General features: G+C 40.7%; 1 long non-coding RNA gene across 2 annotated transcripts in view; it reads right to left on the bottom strand.

Annotated features, from left to right (window-relative positions):
- Positions 1–5,380: 5,380 nt before the first annotated feature.
- LOC111756471 (uncharacterized) overlaps positions 5,381–14,611 on the bottom strand; it is a 232,874-nt gene continuing 223,643 nt past the window's right edge. The window contains exons 6-7 of one of the 2 annotated variants that reach the window (XR_002790952.2): positions 7,006–7,085; positions 5,381–5,690 (exon numbers count right to left, since the gene is read on the bottom strand). This is a non-coding gene — a long non-coding RNA (uncharacterized LOC111756471). The remainder of the gene's footprint in view (positions 5,691–7,005; positions 7,086–14,611) is intronic. The other variant, XR_010051153.1, reaches the window with a different exon arrangement.

Genomic DNA, 14,611 nt, shown 5'->3' with positions numbered 1-14,611 from the left:
AAGAGTAGTCCTGCAGTGTCTCAGCTTTCCATAGAGTCTCTTATCAGATACTCACCCTGGGTGGCCCTTGTCTTTGCTTCATTGTCCCTGCAGCCCAGGAGAAGCTTCAAGTTGCTGGAGCTCAGGGCCAGGGCCAGCGGTGTGAGCCCTGGCTGTCATGTCTGCAGTCTGCTTCCCACCGAGCCTCACTTCACACGGCCCCTGTGGATTCCCTCTTTATTTCCTGCTTTGCAATGCATTTTCAATGATTTTTAGAAATCTTATCTAGCGTTTCAAGTTGCTGCAGAGAGCAGGTTGTCCAGAGTAACTGGTAAATAATATTGCCAGAAATGAAAGACCTCTTGGTAGCTCCTATTCTAGCAAATTCTCTGTGGGCTTCCAAGGCTCAGGGAGGGGGAGCTGGATAATAAAGACAACTTTAAGAACAGTGAACTTTATTCAGATGACCTGCATTTAAACCTGCCCTCACCATCACCATCACCCAAAGAGTTACTTAAAGGAAGGAATAAGCAACACAGAATTAGTGAATTTCTTTGCTTTTAAGAGTGTGGGTCATTGAATTTCTGCAAAAATAGCCAAACTCTCCCCAAACCAGAAGGCCAAATGGAAGCAGTAACAATAATCCTATCCTGATACTGATTTAGAAGTCGACAGAAAGCTGAGTATGAAAGTTTGCACAAGGATTAAAAAAAATTATTTCATTTTGCTGAAGCATATAATGAAAACCTGAAAAACTACTCAGAAGAGGTCAGCAATATTACTCATCAAAAAGGACTATTTCGACTTAGACTATCTTCACAGAACCCTGCCATGGCGTGTATATATTTTATTATTTTTATAAATTTATTTTAAAGAGAATAAAACAAAATAGAACAAAGCAGATCAGAGCAAAATAATGCATGCAGCACAGGATTTCAGAACAAGACAACAAAAAATCAATAGTGGCTACCACAATATCTCTTGTTTTCTTTGAAATAGTTGTCCACAATGTGTATATTTTAATGTTCCTTTTTCCTGAGCCCAAATATGACAATTTAAAGACTTTCCATCTCCGTTACGCAAACACCCATAGAGAGTCTGATAGTCCAAATGGGTCTGTGTGTTCTCATCATGAGGTTAGGGTTCTGGGTCTTCAAACACGGTGAAACATGTCCTAGATGCGTGTTAGGCAACACCTTAAGTTTTCTGCATAAAATAAATGAACTGTCCAACTTGCAATCTTTCTCTAGTGCCTCTATGGAGGTTTTCAACGACAGGAGTTTTTGACAATAGTTGTTCCCCAGGTTTCTACCTCTGAAAAATTAGTGCATATGGTTGTCCAGATTCATGGATTCATTTTGGCAGACTTGTACCTGAATACAGCATATTTTAATCATTCCCCCATTGCCCCTTTGTCCCACTCTTTCTCCTGGTTTCACAAATTTTGTTCCCTCTATGTATGTATTTTTATTATATTCAACCCCCATTACCTGCCCTTACGTTCTCTCCCTTATTCCCTTCCTTTTGTCTAATAATACTAGTCTCCCTTCTTCTTTCTTGTCATCTCTTTTAGGTTCCACATGTTAGAGAGAACACGCTGTATGTGTCTTTCTGAATCTCCAGTTTACTTTCCCCCACAGGATCTCCAGATCCAATCACTTTTCTGCAAATAACAAAATCTCATTCTTTTTTACGGCTGAATAATACTCCATTGTGTCTTTACAAAGTGTGAGGAAAAATACAATGAATGCCACTGCCAAGTACCACTCAATGGAAAGGCGGGCTCTAAAAACATCACACAGTGTCCTCATCCCTCTTATTCCCCAGGTCTGGCACTGTAGAACTTCTGTCTCTTCTCCAAAGTCAGAACGAGCACAAAAGTAAGTGCCTTGGATCAACGCAAGACACTGAAGTAGCACAACTAAAAACATTCATGAAAGAAAACGTCCAGAACTGCTTCAGAAAGTGGCATTAATCATGGGATAAGGGTGTTTCATGCCAGGAGTATTTTGGGAGGACACTCATGGCAATGTGTTTTCTACTGTAATAAAATTTTAAAATATTCACCGCATATTTTGACCACAGATTATGTGTCACTTTTAATTTTTTTCTATAATGTTATCCATGGTTTTGATGGTTGATACATTGTGTCAACTTGAGACACTCAGCAGGGAGCAGGGTTCTTACTTTGTAAATAGCCTCATCCTGTGCAAAGGAGGGCAAGGAGATTTTGTGAGCGCTACACCCACCTTGGAGTGGGGTGAGGTGGCCTGTGCACAATATAAACCAGGAGAAGAGGCTTCTTGTTTTCCTTTTGCTCTGGCTGCTTTTGCTGGCTGCTGCCTTGAAGTGTTGCCCTAGTGCCATGCCACCTGCCTTGAAGCCTTTGAAGCCTTTAAGCCAGCTGATTATGGACTGAAACCTCCACACAGAGCGAGCTAAATAAACTTTCTTCCTTCATTTTGAGTGTTGAGTATTTTGTCCCAGCAATGAGAAAAAAGTAACCAAGATAATGATTAACTATTTTTAAAAGATGATGATAAAAACAAAATGATTCTAAGCTGGTTTGACAAATACCAACTGGGCTGGTCTTTTTAAAGCAAGGATAGTCACAGGGAGGCAGGGCACACAGCCATTCAAGAAGAACAAGCCCAACCCAGGGGTGTCCATCGAAAGAGTGTGGCCTGGGCCCAGGTATTGTACACATTCATTGGTCCTGTCACAGTCTCATCCCCTTGCATGCTCCTGCTTGGAGTCCCTTCAGGGATGTGCCTGGTACCTGGATGAGGTCATCCAAGTGTCCTATCCATGTGCCACTGTCCTCAGGGGAAACAGGCGATGTGGCTGATGCCCCAATACAGTTATATTAGTCAAAGTTCCGAGAAGAGCTGAGATGCCACGGTAGAACAAAACAATTTAATCTTGTTTGACCACTAAGTTATATTTCCTTTGATGTTCAGAATTTCTCAACATTCTGATCTGGTTTTATGATAAAATTCAATCCAGCACACTCTGTGGAAGATGTTCCAACCAAGAGAAATGAAGGGCAAGTTTGACCTTTTAAGGAAGAGGTAAAAGCCATTTTTCAGTAGGCTTTCCTTATATAAAGGGAATAAATCTTACTAAAGCCCTCTTGGCCCCATTGCTCACGTTTGTTCTTTATATTTTTTTTCTTTCTTTTTTTTTATCGGCACTGGGGATCGAACTCATGACCTGCTTGCAAGGCAGGTTCTTATGCCGCTGAGCTAAATCCCCAGCCCCCTTTATATTTTTCTTGAATTGTTGAAAAATATACTTAACATAAAAATTGACCATTTTACCATTTTATCTCCAGAGCTTTTCTTCATTTTAAACTGAAACTCTGAATCTATTAACTAATAACTACCCACTCTTCCTGTCCCTGCAGTCTCAGGTTATCCCATCCTACGATGTCACTATGATTTTGACTGCTCAGCTACTCCGGTACCTCACTTCAGCATACTAATAAATACTGTATTTAATACTTTGTGTCTTTTTCCACTCAGTGGAAGTTCAAATTCATACATATTAAGGCACAAGTCAGAATTTCATTCCTTTATGTAGCTGAGTAATATTCCACTGTATGTATATACCATATTTTGTTTATCCATTTATCTGTTTTTGGGCATTTGGTTGTGTATAACAGAACTATAAAGATTAGAATACAAATATTCATTGACGTCCTTACTTTCAGTGTCTTGGGAATCTACCCGCAAGTGGAACTGCTGAATCTTACATATGGATGTTTAATCATTGAGGACCTACCATTGAGTTTCTTCAGGGACTGCACCATTTTCCATTCCATGAGCAATGTACAAGGGCTCCATTTCTCCACATCTTCACCAACCTGTTATTGTCTGTTTTTTTTTTTAATAAAAAAGGGGATGTGAGGGGGTGGATGTGAGGGAGTCTCATGGTGAAGCTTCTTATCAGTGGGGTTTTCTCCCTATGTTCTTGTTCATGGCATGTTTCTAAGTGTCTTGTCTGTTATGAGAAGAGACCCACTCACTAGGGTTGGCCTCTGATTTGGGGAACAGCTCAAGGACCCTCCTTGTTCTTCCCAGGAGGACTAAGGGCACCTCCGTTCCTGCTTTTGGAGCCCCGCTATTTGGGCATGTGCCCACCTAGCTCAGCCAACACGAAAGACATCTGAGAAGAGCTGAGTAGCTTCTAAGAACAGGTGGGCAATGAATCCCAGCGCTCAGCTCAGACAGGCCCTATCACTGCATAAGGCATGCAGGAGGACTCCTTCGTAATGTCACAGATAGCATCGCACAGAGGAGACCAAACGGCACAGCAGATTTACAAGAACAAATGCCTGCACGTGGATGACGCTGAAAACAGATGACTTGTAGCTCAACAGTGGAGCTGGAGAAATCACTAATGAGTCAAAAACTCCCAAAGCTGCTTAAAAATAGTTGTAGGTGTCCAAGGAACCAGATTTCAGGTGGGAGCTTGACAGTCGCTACATGTCAGACTTTTAGAACCAGTCTCCAAAGATGTGCTGAAAAACAGAGGTCATTCCCATGGCAAGCATGAGAAGCAGTCTGGATGGAGGAGCCATGCAAACGACAGAACCAGCACTTGTATTAACTCAAACCGCCCGTGCCAAACAATTTGATGCTTTCAAATGAGTCTGAACCAGAATTAGGATCTGCTGAAACAGATGTAGAATTTGCTAATTTAAAATAAAGGAGCACAATCTACATTATTTGACACTGTATTTTAAAATAAGTGAAGTTTTAGCCAGTAATATATATATATATATATATATATATATATATATATATACACACAAACACAATTTTCGGTTTTGCTGCAATTAGTACATTAAGTGTGAATGGCATTGCTCATGGAGTGTTTTGCTTTCTTGATAAGTTAAATAACCCACCTAAATCCGTATTCACATTTAATCCCCTACTGAGTTTAGCGCAGCTCTTATATGCATTAGCAGGGTCTAAATTACTGAGATTTTACTGCTGGGACTGAGTCACCATGCTGCTTAAAATTTCTGCTGTGAAAATCTAATTATCCCATCCATGAATTACAAGGATGTTGCCTTCTGGATGTTAAATAATACTCACTTCATAGTGTTTTTCATTTCTGTTTAGTAAAAGATTCAAAATTGACCCCATTATATTTTGGTCTTAAAGTTATATTTTAATTTTCTTTTTGAGGTGGGAATATCTTACACTGTGGCCCAGACTGGGTTTGAACTCTTGGGCTCAAATGATCCTCCTGCCTCAGCCTCCTAATTAGCTGAGATTATCAGCATGCAATATCATGCTCAGTTGAAATTTCTTGGGGTTTTTGTTTGTATGTTTGTTTTTGTGACACTATAAGCTGAATCCAGTGCCTTTACACTGTGCCATACCCCCAACTCTTTAATTTTTTTTTTTTTTTTTTTACTTTAAGAAAGGGCATTGCTAAATAACCAATTTGTCCAGGCTGGGTTCAAATTTGCTATCTTTCTGCCTCAGCCTCCCAGAGTGCTGAGATTACAACTATGCAACATCATGCCCAGTTTAAAGTTATATTTTAAATAACATATAGACTGACAATTTGCCATGGTGCATTTCCTCTATCTTAAAGTTGGACCCTGATGGACACGTTTTAAAATTTTGTTGTAGGTTCTTCTTCTTCTTCTTCTTCTTCTTCTTCTTCTTCTTCTTCTTCTTCTTCTTCTTCTTCTTCTTCTTGAAATACAATGGATTTGAAAAAAAGGAAAGAAAAAAATAAAGTTGGAGGTTTCTCTGAGAGCATATATAAGCTCACATGGTATGAGCAGTAAGTCAACCTGTTTAGGTTTTTCCTTCCTCCCTTCCTTCTTCCTTTTTTCCCCTTCTCTCCCCTTCCCCACCTCACTCCTCCTTTCTTTCCCCTTCCTCCTCCTCCACTCGTCTGATAATTTTGTACCCAAATACAAACAAAGCTTGTTTGCAATCTATTTTAGAGATTATTTATTCATCCTACACATAGACACGAAATTAGGGTGATAATTTTCAGCTCTGATCATCTGTTTCAAACCCTTACTCACACCTTGAGCACAGAAGACCCCAAACTCCGGAATGACATAGAATCTGTGGACCTCCTGCTCCGCACACCTCACCACCCCAGCAGATGGCGGGGTGGAGGGCTGTTCCGGTCCTGTCAAACTCTTCTCCCACTGACACCGTGCCAGGCCTGCCCAAGAGGGATCTGCCTGGCCCTGGCTTTGGCCTTGGCCTTTCCTTTCTGATCCTCGGGGCCTTGGATTCATTTTTATGACCCATTTTGATCCACTGATTATGTCCTGGGCTCGTCTGTTCAACTGTTCTCTTGGTTATCAGAAATAATATTTGTAAGAATTTTCTGACTATCTTCTTAAAATATTTTTAACTTATACATAAAAACGTAACAGTTAGACATATTAATGGGGCACTACGTAATGTTTTGAAACATCGTGTAATGTTTAAAGTCACACATATCCAGCTCTTCAAACACTTATCATTTCTTCATAGTGAAATGGTTCCAAATTCTTCCTTCTAGTTTTTGAGTGCATAGGAGATCATGCTGACAGTGAGGCCCCGACTGAGCGAGAGCACCCAGGATTTCTTGATCTGATTTTAGTGCCCATTAATCATCCTTTCCCACCCTTCCACCTCTTCCCTCTCCCTCTGGTAACCACATTCTCCTCTCAACTTGTGTGAGATCAACTTAATCTTTAAATATAGTTCTAACTTTGTCAAATGTTTTAGGGAGCAGTGGTAGACAGACACCCCCCGCCCGGATCAGGAAGAAGACGACACATGAGTAGAGGCTGTGCCTGTAATCATTGCCTGCTATTACTCAGGAAACTGCTCATAGAATTTTTTCCACCCACTCAGTGAGTTCTCCTGCTCCTTCCACACCCTTGTTCAAATCTTATATTTTTACCCAATTTCCCCATTCACAGGTGCAACCCAATCCTCTACTCCTTTATATCCTGATTATCTTATTTAAGTTTTTTCCTTATTCATAATCACTTACCTCCTTCTAGCCTCTGGTAACTTCCATGAATATTCACTGTGCTTATTGGGAGGCCGCTCTTTATTCCGGCAGAAATAACCCTGCAAGGAGCGGGTGTCTTGGTCTATTTTGCTCACAGAAATGGTCCAGGTACCTAAGACAGGGCCTGTCTGGCACATAGTAAACACTCAACAAATACTTTGTTGAATAAACATAAGAAATACTGTGTCATAATTGTTATTATTTGGTGTATATATCTTACCCTTCCAAGTGCTATACAGTACTCTTTTTAAATACATAATCATGTCTCATTTCTTCAACAACCCTATGATATTGAGAAACTATCTTCATGACTTTATACGCGTTAAAACTGAGAGTTGTAAAGGAAAAATCATTTGGGAAAATTAGTAAGCAACAGACCAGGAATTTGGGTCAAACCCACTAACAACACATCTGGGTTATTAATCATTCTCCTTTAACCGCCCAGACCAGCAGCTGTGTGATTTGTGGGCCCAGTGCTAAAGGGAAATGCAAGCCAAGATTCCTTGCTCAAAAACTCATAATTTTAAGGCAATAGCAGCAGAGTGTTAAGCCAAGCGTGTGCCCTGTGTGACCGCTGTCTATGGTTCATGAAGTCAGCCCCTGGCTAGTAAGTGTATATGCTTAGCTTAAGCAACTGAAGGGCAGATGCCACTTCATCTGCCACTTAGCCCTGTCATTGGCATTTTAGCAGCAACACTCTAATGTGCCCCCATTTTTTTGTTTGACAAATCACCAGACCGTTCTCCACAGTGGCTATACCATTTTACATCCTCACCTTAGTGCACAAAGGTTTCAACTTCTCCACATCTTAAGAACACTTGTTATTTCTGATTTATTTAGATAATAGCCATCCTAATGGGTTTGAAATGGCATCTTCTTCCACACTGATTTCCCTTTCCCCTGATGACTAATGATGTTGAGTATCTTCTTATGTGAAGAATGTTTTTGACCTTGCAACAGTGCCACATCTACAGTGTTCTCATTTTTCTCCATACTGTGTCATAAGTAGTGTGATTGTCTTACCTGCTTCTATATCACACATCTGATATCCTGTGTTGCTCTGCACACACAAGCGCTCATAAAACACTGTTGATTAGTTGCTTACTCAAGACCTACTCCCTTTTATTTTTAAACAAAGAGAATATAAATTTGTTCAGGATGAGGACATGCCTTCTTAAAAATGGTCACTTCCTTAGCCATTCTTACAGACAGAGATCGGTGGCATCATTGAGGTTTACAGGAATGCACTTTTAGAAAAGCTATTGTGTTTAAAAAATAAAAAAGAGTAATCTCTACTGGTATGTGCTCATTTCTTTGATTCCCTTATTGCCTTTCTTTCTTCTCCTGCTTGCAATGTAGAACACATGCTATGCCTATGGTAACCACCCTGTAATCACAAGAACAAAAAGCACACAGTAAAAACAATGGAGCCAAAACCAGAAACCAGATGGACCCAGACTGACGGGGTCCTAATGGCTTCTTCAAGTCTCTGCCCTGCCCTGCAACATTTGCTCTCTCTAATCAGCTAGGAGAGTAAAAGGTCAGTTTAGTGAAGTCTCTGTGGTTGGTGTTTTGCTACGTGGGGCCAAAAATGAACCTCACTGTTACACTAGGGCAGAACTAAAGGCTACTGAACCTAAGGAGAGAAAAGATGGCAGGGGAGAAGAGCAATTGGATGAATCTCAGAGACTCCAGTAGGAGGAAACATCTCCGTATGTAAAACATATGGTAAAGGTCACTTCTCATGTCCTTCTCACTTAAAGTTTGCTGGTGAGCACAAGCTGGGTGATCTGAGCCTTCCCCTGAGCCTGCCCCGCATCCACAGGCACCTCCAGGCCTCTGCTCACTCCCCTGGGGCCTGTGAACATCTTATTGGCTATCCAAGCTTCCCCCTGAGAATAGTTAAAACATGAATTTGAAGAAAGTTGACAGACAAATGCTGCCCCCAAGTTACAAGCCTGTGCACCCTGCTTCGCAGAGTGGGACCATCCCAGCAGGGAGAAATGACCTTGAGCCTCCTGAAACAGAGCAGAAAAACTGAGGAGAAGAAACACTCTTGATTTTTAAAAATAATATCCAGCTCCTTTAAATCTCTTGATTTATTGTGCAATAAAATATATAGGAAATACTAGGATTTTGTGTTCATGAAAAAAATCTAATCTTTCTTAGTACATAGACCTATATGGCAAACTTGAACTTGCGTTACTCATTAATTTTATGGTGTGTATGAGTGTCCCCACCTATTTGCTTTCCTTTCAGGTCATTTAAGATTATTGATTCCTCCTTCTCCAGCACAGTGCTCAATTCTCCAAGGACTAGTTAGCAAAACATTTTCCAGCTCAAACCGTGCCATTTAGAAATGATTATGCCGTGTCTTTAGTTCTTCAGTTTAAAGTTTCCCTTCTTGGCTCTCATATGTTAACAGTTTATACATCTTTCTCTTTGTTTTGTTGTTTTAGGGCCAATTTCAAAATATTCAGCCCCTTTATTAATATCGCCTCTCACTGTTTTTATCTGGTGGCTAAAACAGCAACAGAGACAATGGCAAAACCAGACAAGCTGCAGGGAATTGTTTTTTTTTTTTTGCATAACCAAAAGTTTCTGGGGGAAATAAAATGATGGTAAGTAGTCTTTTGGCTCAAAAATAAAAATGCTAAGTTACACATTAGTTGTTGCATAAATTTGCATATTGATATATAAAATCCCAATGACTTTAACAGCATCACAGCTTAGCAGAGACAGATGCACACAGACACACATGGGCTGACATTCAGATGCCAAACCAAAGACAAACGGGTCTCCAGGACACGGTGGGAGACTCCAGCCAGAGTAAGGAGGACTGGGAGGCACCCAAAGGTTCTTAAAGAAAGACAGAAGGCCTAGGAAGGCTCAGGGTCCTCGTTAGATGTTGCTTTATGTCACCTCTTAGCCCCCACACCTCCACTCTCGTGCCCTCTCCTTCGATTTGGACCTGGCCCTGACTGTGGTGCAGGAGATGGGGGATGATTTACAAAGCCTGGAGTGAAAGATCAGAACCACTGTGAGTCCCAAAGGGGCACTCAGACTTGTTTTAATAAGAGATAAAGCTCAGTGGCACAGTGCTGCCTGGCAAGCATGAGGCCCTCAGTTCAATTCCTAATACTGACAGAGAGAGAAAGAGAGAGACAGAGACAGAGACAGAGACAGAGACAGAGACAGAGACAGACAGAGAAAGAGAGAGAGAGAGAAAGAGAGAGAGAGAGAGAGAGAGAGAGAGAGAGAGAGAGAGATGGGCTGCTCACCACCCCTGCCCCCATTTGTTTGCTTCTGTTTTGGTTTTTCTCTTTTTCTGCCATGGCCTTGGGTGGAGCATCCAGTACAGAACCAAGGCTTAGCTGTCTGCACATTTAGAAGCTTTGCATTTTGCCAGCAAAGAGTAGGCCATGAAAGACTATTCTACTCTGTACTGATTTGCAAATCATCTGTTTATTAATGTATGTCATGAGGACTTAGATTTCCTACTAAACAGCCTACTCCTTGAAAGACCCCGGATGCCTTTGATAGCTCATTAATAACTAGGACAAAGGCAAAGAATTCCTTAAGGGATAATCTTCCACATGCTTTTATAGGTTACATGACACTGACTCCAATATGTATGCCAAGTAGCCTTAGCTTAGTGCTGCAAATATGTTCTCAAATTCTTAGTTTTTGTGCCTTAAGATTATTCCAGTCATCTTTAGTTTGTGTGTGTGTGTGTTTAACTGGCTAATGCAAAATCAATGTTTTTAAAATTGCAATGAGTACTCTTCACTTAATATGCATGTATTGCATTCTCTCTGTGGACTAGATATTACAATAGAGCTTAGGTCCTGCAGTAAAGGCAAAGATGAATAGGACTGAGGGCCAGGGCCTGAAATAACTGACAGTGGAAAAAGAGGATCACACAAATACAAATGGCTATGCCACAGAGAAAGAAAATTACTGGATAGAAATAGCCAGAAAATCCTGCTAGGATTCAAGGAATGAGATATTGAATCTGTTTGCCAAGATGGGAGAGAAGCTGATTCACAGAGGAGGAGGCATCTATGCTCAAACATAAAGAGTGGCTATGATTTTTAGCAGGAGAAATGTTCAGGTGGGCTGCAGTGCAGGCAGCGGGGAGAGGGGAAGGAAGGAGGGGTTCCTGGGAGGTAGTTCATGCAGGAGGCAGGGGCACATCCAGCATTTTGTTCAAATACAAACCTCAGTCTTGGGGTGGCTGTACAGAGGACATCTGGGACAATCGGGGGAGTCAGAGCAGGGAATACTGTTGGTACCAGGAGCTTCAGTCTCTAGGTCCTGGGCAGTCACACGCCTTTGCACACTGAAAGGCTATGAGCAGAGCTATAGTCTTGGAAGATTAATTTGGTCTCAGTGTGCAGCATGGATGGAGAGAGGGAAAATGCAGGGCGAGGAGAGCAATGTGGAAGCTGCTACAGGACTCACGATCTGAAATAACAAGGACCTTCCTGAACCAGGACGGCAGCAGTGGGAGTTAAAAAGCTAGAGGTGATGTAAAAGTCACTGTGCATACGGCACCTGTAGGTTTTGGTAATGAGCTTGATGCCGGAGGTAGAAGAAAGACGACTAGGAGAAGCTGAGAGGCACTGAGCAGTATGCTAAGCACTACACATGTGAACGCATTTGATCCTCCTACATGCTTGCCAGGGTAGATGCGAACTGAGCACGGCATACACAACTTCTCCAGGGCTGCATCACTGATGGGAGGACTCAGAATTTCAACCACAGTCTCTCAAAGTCCTCTGCCACACTTTTTTTCCCTCTTAGAGTTCATGTCTAACTCTAAGCCTTTCACCACAAAGTTCCCCAGCCAGGATGACCTCTCTCTGCTGCCTGTTCCATAAATACTGAATGAGCTTATTAGGATTGAATTGCCTCTGGTCCTGACTCACACAAGCACAGGGAAAGTAACCACAGCCTAAAAACAAATCCATTCTCATCTCTGAGTCAATGTGGGTAGTGCTTTGAAAGAGTAGCATGAAATTCTACTATTGTATTTATACTAAAAAAAGAAAGAAAGAAAGAAAGAAAGAAAGAAAGAAAGAAAGAAAGAAAGAAAGAAACCTGAACAATGGCAGTTGGTACCATCAGGAAGATTTTCATTTCATCCATTTATTGTTATGGTAAAACCAAACAAACTAAATCCTGCCTGAATTATCTTCCATGCACCAGTATAAAGGCATCTTCCATATCAGTAAGCTTCCCATTCTCCAGATACTTCGATAACCAACACAGTCATAACTCAGTGGCATTGGTCTCTTGGGCCAGGCCTGGGCTGATGGGATGATTAGGGAACCCCTTCATTTCTCTATTATCAGTCCATGGACTCCCACTAGCTTTATTTGGTGCTCAGGATTAGACTCTTGATTCGTTTGCTTTCTGCTTTCTTTTTCACACTGAAATTACAGCACTGAAAAAATGTTGAATGTTGACTAGAATTCAGGTGCTGTGAGGATAATCATGGTGCCACTTTCCTAAATGCATCAATACCTGCAAATTTCAGAGTGACAAAATGCAGGTGTATGGAATAATTACAGCTCTGCCCTCTGTGAGTATGGAAGTAATCTCACTGAAAAGCAAAATGCTGGCATTTTTTTAAAAGTTAATGAGCCTTTTACGGTTTGCTGGTATCCTATTTCATTGCCCTAATAATTGGACTAGTCATTGCGGTAACAGTTAGCTGCTCCCATAAATTATAAGCAAGAACAGAATATGCAGGATTGACTGAAAGAAATCATGTGAGGGTATATGTGAACCCATGAATGTGTTTGTGTTGTGGACAGACCTGAGAAATTACATGTGTGTGCATGTGTACAAGTATGTAGGCTTGTAAACATATCCAAGAAATTGTAGGTGTGAACAGATGTGTGAGCGTGTGTATGCTTCTGTGCAGAGCTGAGCCCCAAACACTTCTGTAGTGCATAATGGCCCTGCTGCTACTGCATGGAGATTTGAAGAGGCCTTGCTGTGGAATGATAGCTTTTATGATTTTACAGCACAATAATACTGAGAAGACCTCAGCTCTTCTAAGATGGTCTTTATATTTTATCCCAGATGACTGCAAATCAGAATTCCTATCATTTGCCATTTTTATTTGCTTTTAATAAAAAAAAAATCTCAGAGAACTAATTCTTTAAGCAAAACAGATTGTGTGGAGTGTTTGCTTTCTTCCTAAACATCTTGCTCCTTTTTTTGTCCAGACGATAGGGTCAACTTTAGGTCAGCCCTTACTATCTTTTTCGTGTAGTTAGCACAGAAATAAAAATGTTGATAAATATCTTCTGAAAGTGAAACACCTTGTAGAAATAATTACTGAGTGCTAGTAAGAAATAGTCCATGTATCTTCTTAATGGATTCTTCCTGTCTTTTATGCACTAGTATGATTCTCTTCTAGAGCCAGTGATTTTCAAACTGATCTTACATCAGAGTCACCTGGAAAACTTTAAAAACCTCAAACATCCAGAGATGCTGAGTAAATTGGTCTGAATAGGGGCCAGCACATCTGGACTTCTTAAAATGTTCCTGGATGATTCTGAAGACTCTGAGGATTGAAATCTGCTACTTAGAGCCTAGACTAGGGGTTTCCAAAATCACATTAGCTCATTTGTAGAATGTTTTAAAAAAATACTCAGTTTTACCTTGTTTTTTGTTCAATCAACATCTTTCTTGGGTATAATTCTTTAAAAGAGAACTGAAATTTTACTATTTAACTCCAAGGTTTTAAATAAATGAGTCTATGGTCTTTCTTTTCCAAAATCCATTCACAGGTTTCAGGACATCAACGAATCTTCTAAAATCAGATGCATTATGTTGTGTATTTATGCACTGACTTCTTTTCTTTTTCTCCCAAACTGATGAGAAGACTCAAGTATCCATCAGGATCTTAAGAGGGTCCAACAGAAAGAACCACTGCCCAAAACTTAATAGTATTAGAGAGCAATTTTACTTTGCTCCATGTAAGGGTGGTGCTGAGACCTAAAGGGGCTTGTCACAGTGACCGTTTAACAGGCTTTGTTGTTAGCCCAACCTTTTTGTTTATCTTTTTTGCACTTGATCTAAGCAAAATAAAAGATTATGATAGATGAAGCTGTACCTATGAATTCTCTTACATAGCAAAAGACAACCAGGGACATTATTAGATAGTACGTTGCTCAAGGTCACCCAGATAATTTAAGTTCTCACAGATACAGAACCATATTGTTTCTTATGTTATCATCACCAAAACTAAAATTAGAACTAAAATATTTCTGATAGACCAGGGTGTGGTGGCGCATAGCTATAATCCCAATACTCCAGGAGACTGAGGCAGGAGGATCATAAATTCCAGCACAGCTTGGACAATTCAGTGGGACACTGTCTCAAGATAAAAAATTTTAAAAATGGAGGCAGACATTTTGGTGATAAGGAAAGGAAAAAGGGGAAACTGGAAGTGGGAAATAGAGAGGGGAAGGAATAAAAAAATTATCAAGATTTCACATACATATGTACCAATTCCCCAAAACAAATGCTAATGTTATGCACTGCAAACATGCACCAGTCAAAAAAT

This window comes from Cavia porcellus, unplaced genomic scaffold, assembly GCF_034190915.1.
Source record: "Cavia porcellus strain 051 isolate PalLab524CR breed Dunkin Hartley unplaced genomic scaffold, mCavPor4.1 scaffold_13, whole genome shotgun sequence".
NCBI lineage: Eukaryota > Metazoa > Chordata > Mammalia > Rodentia > Caviidae > Cavia > Cavia porcellus.
Note: the sequence above shows the minus strand (reverse complement) of the source record. Positions and strands in the feature narration are given on the sequence as shown.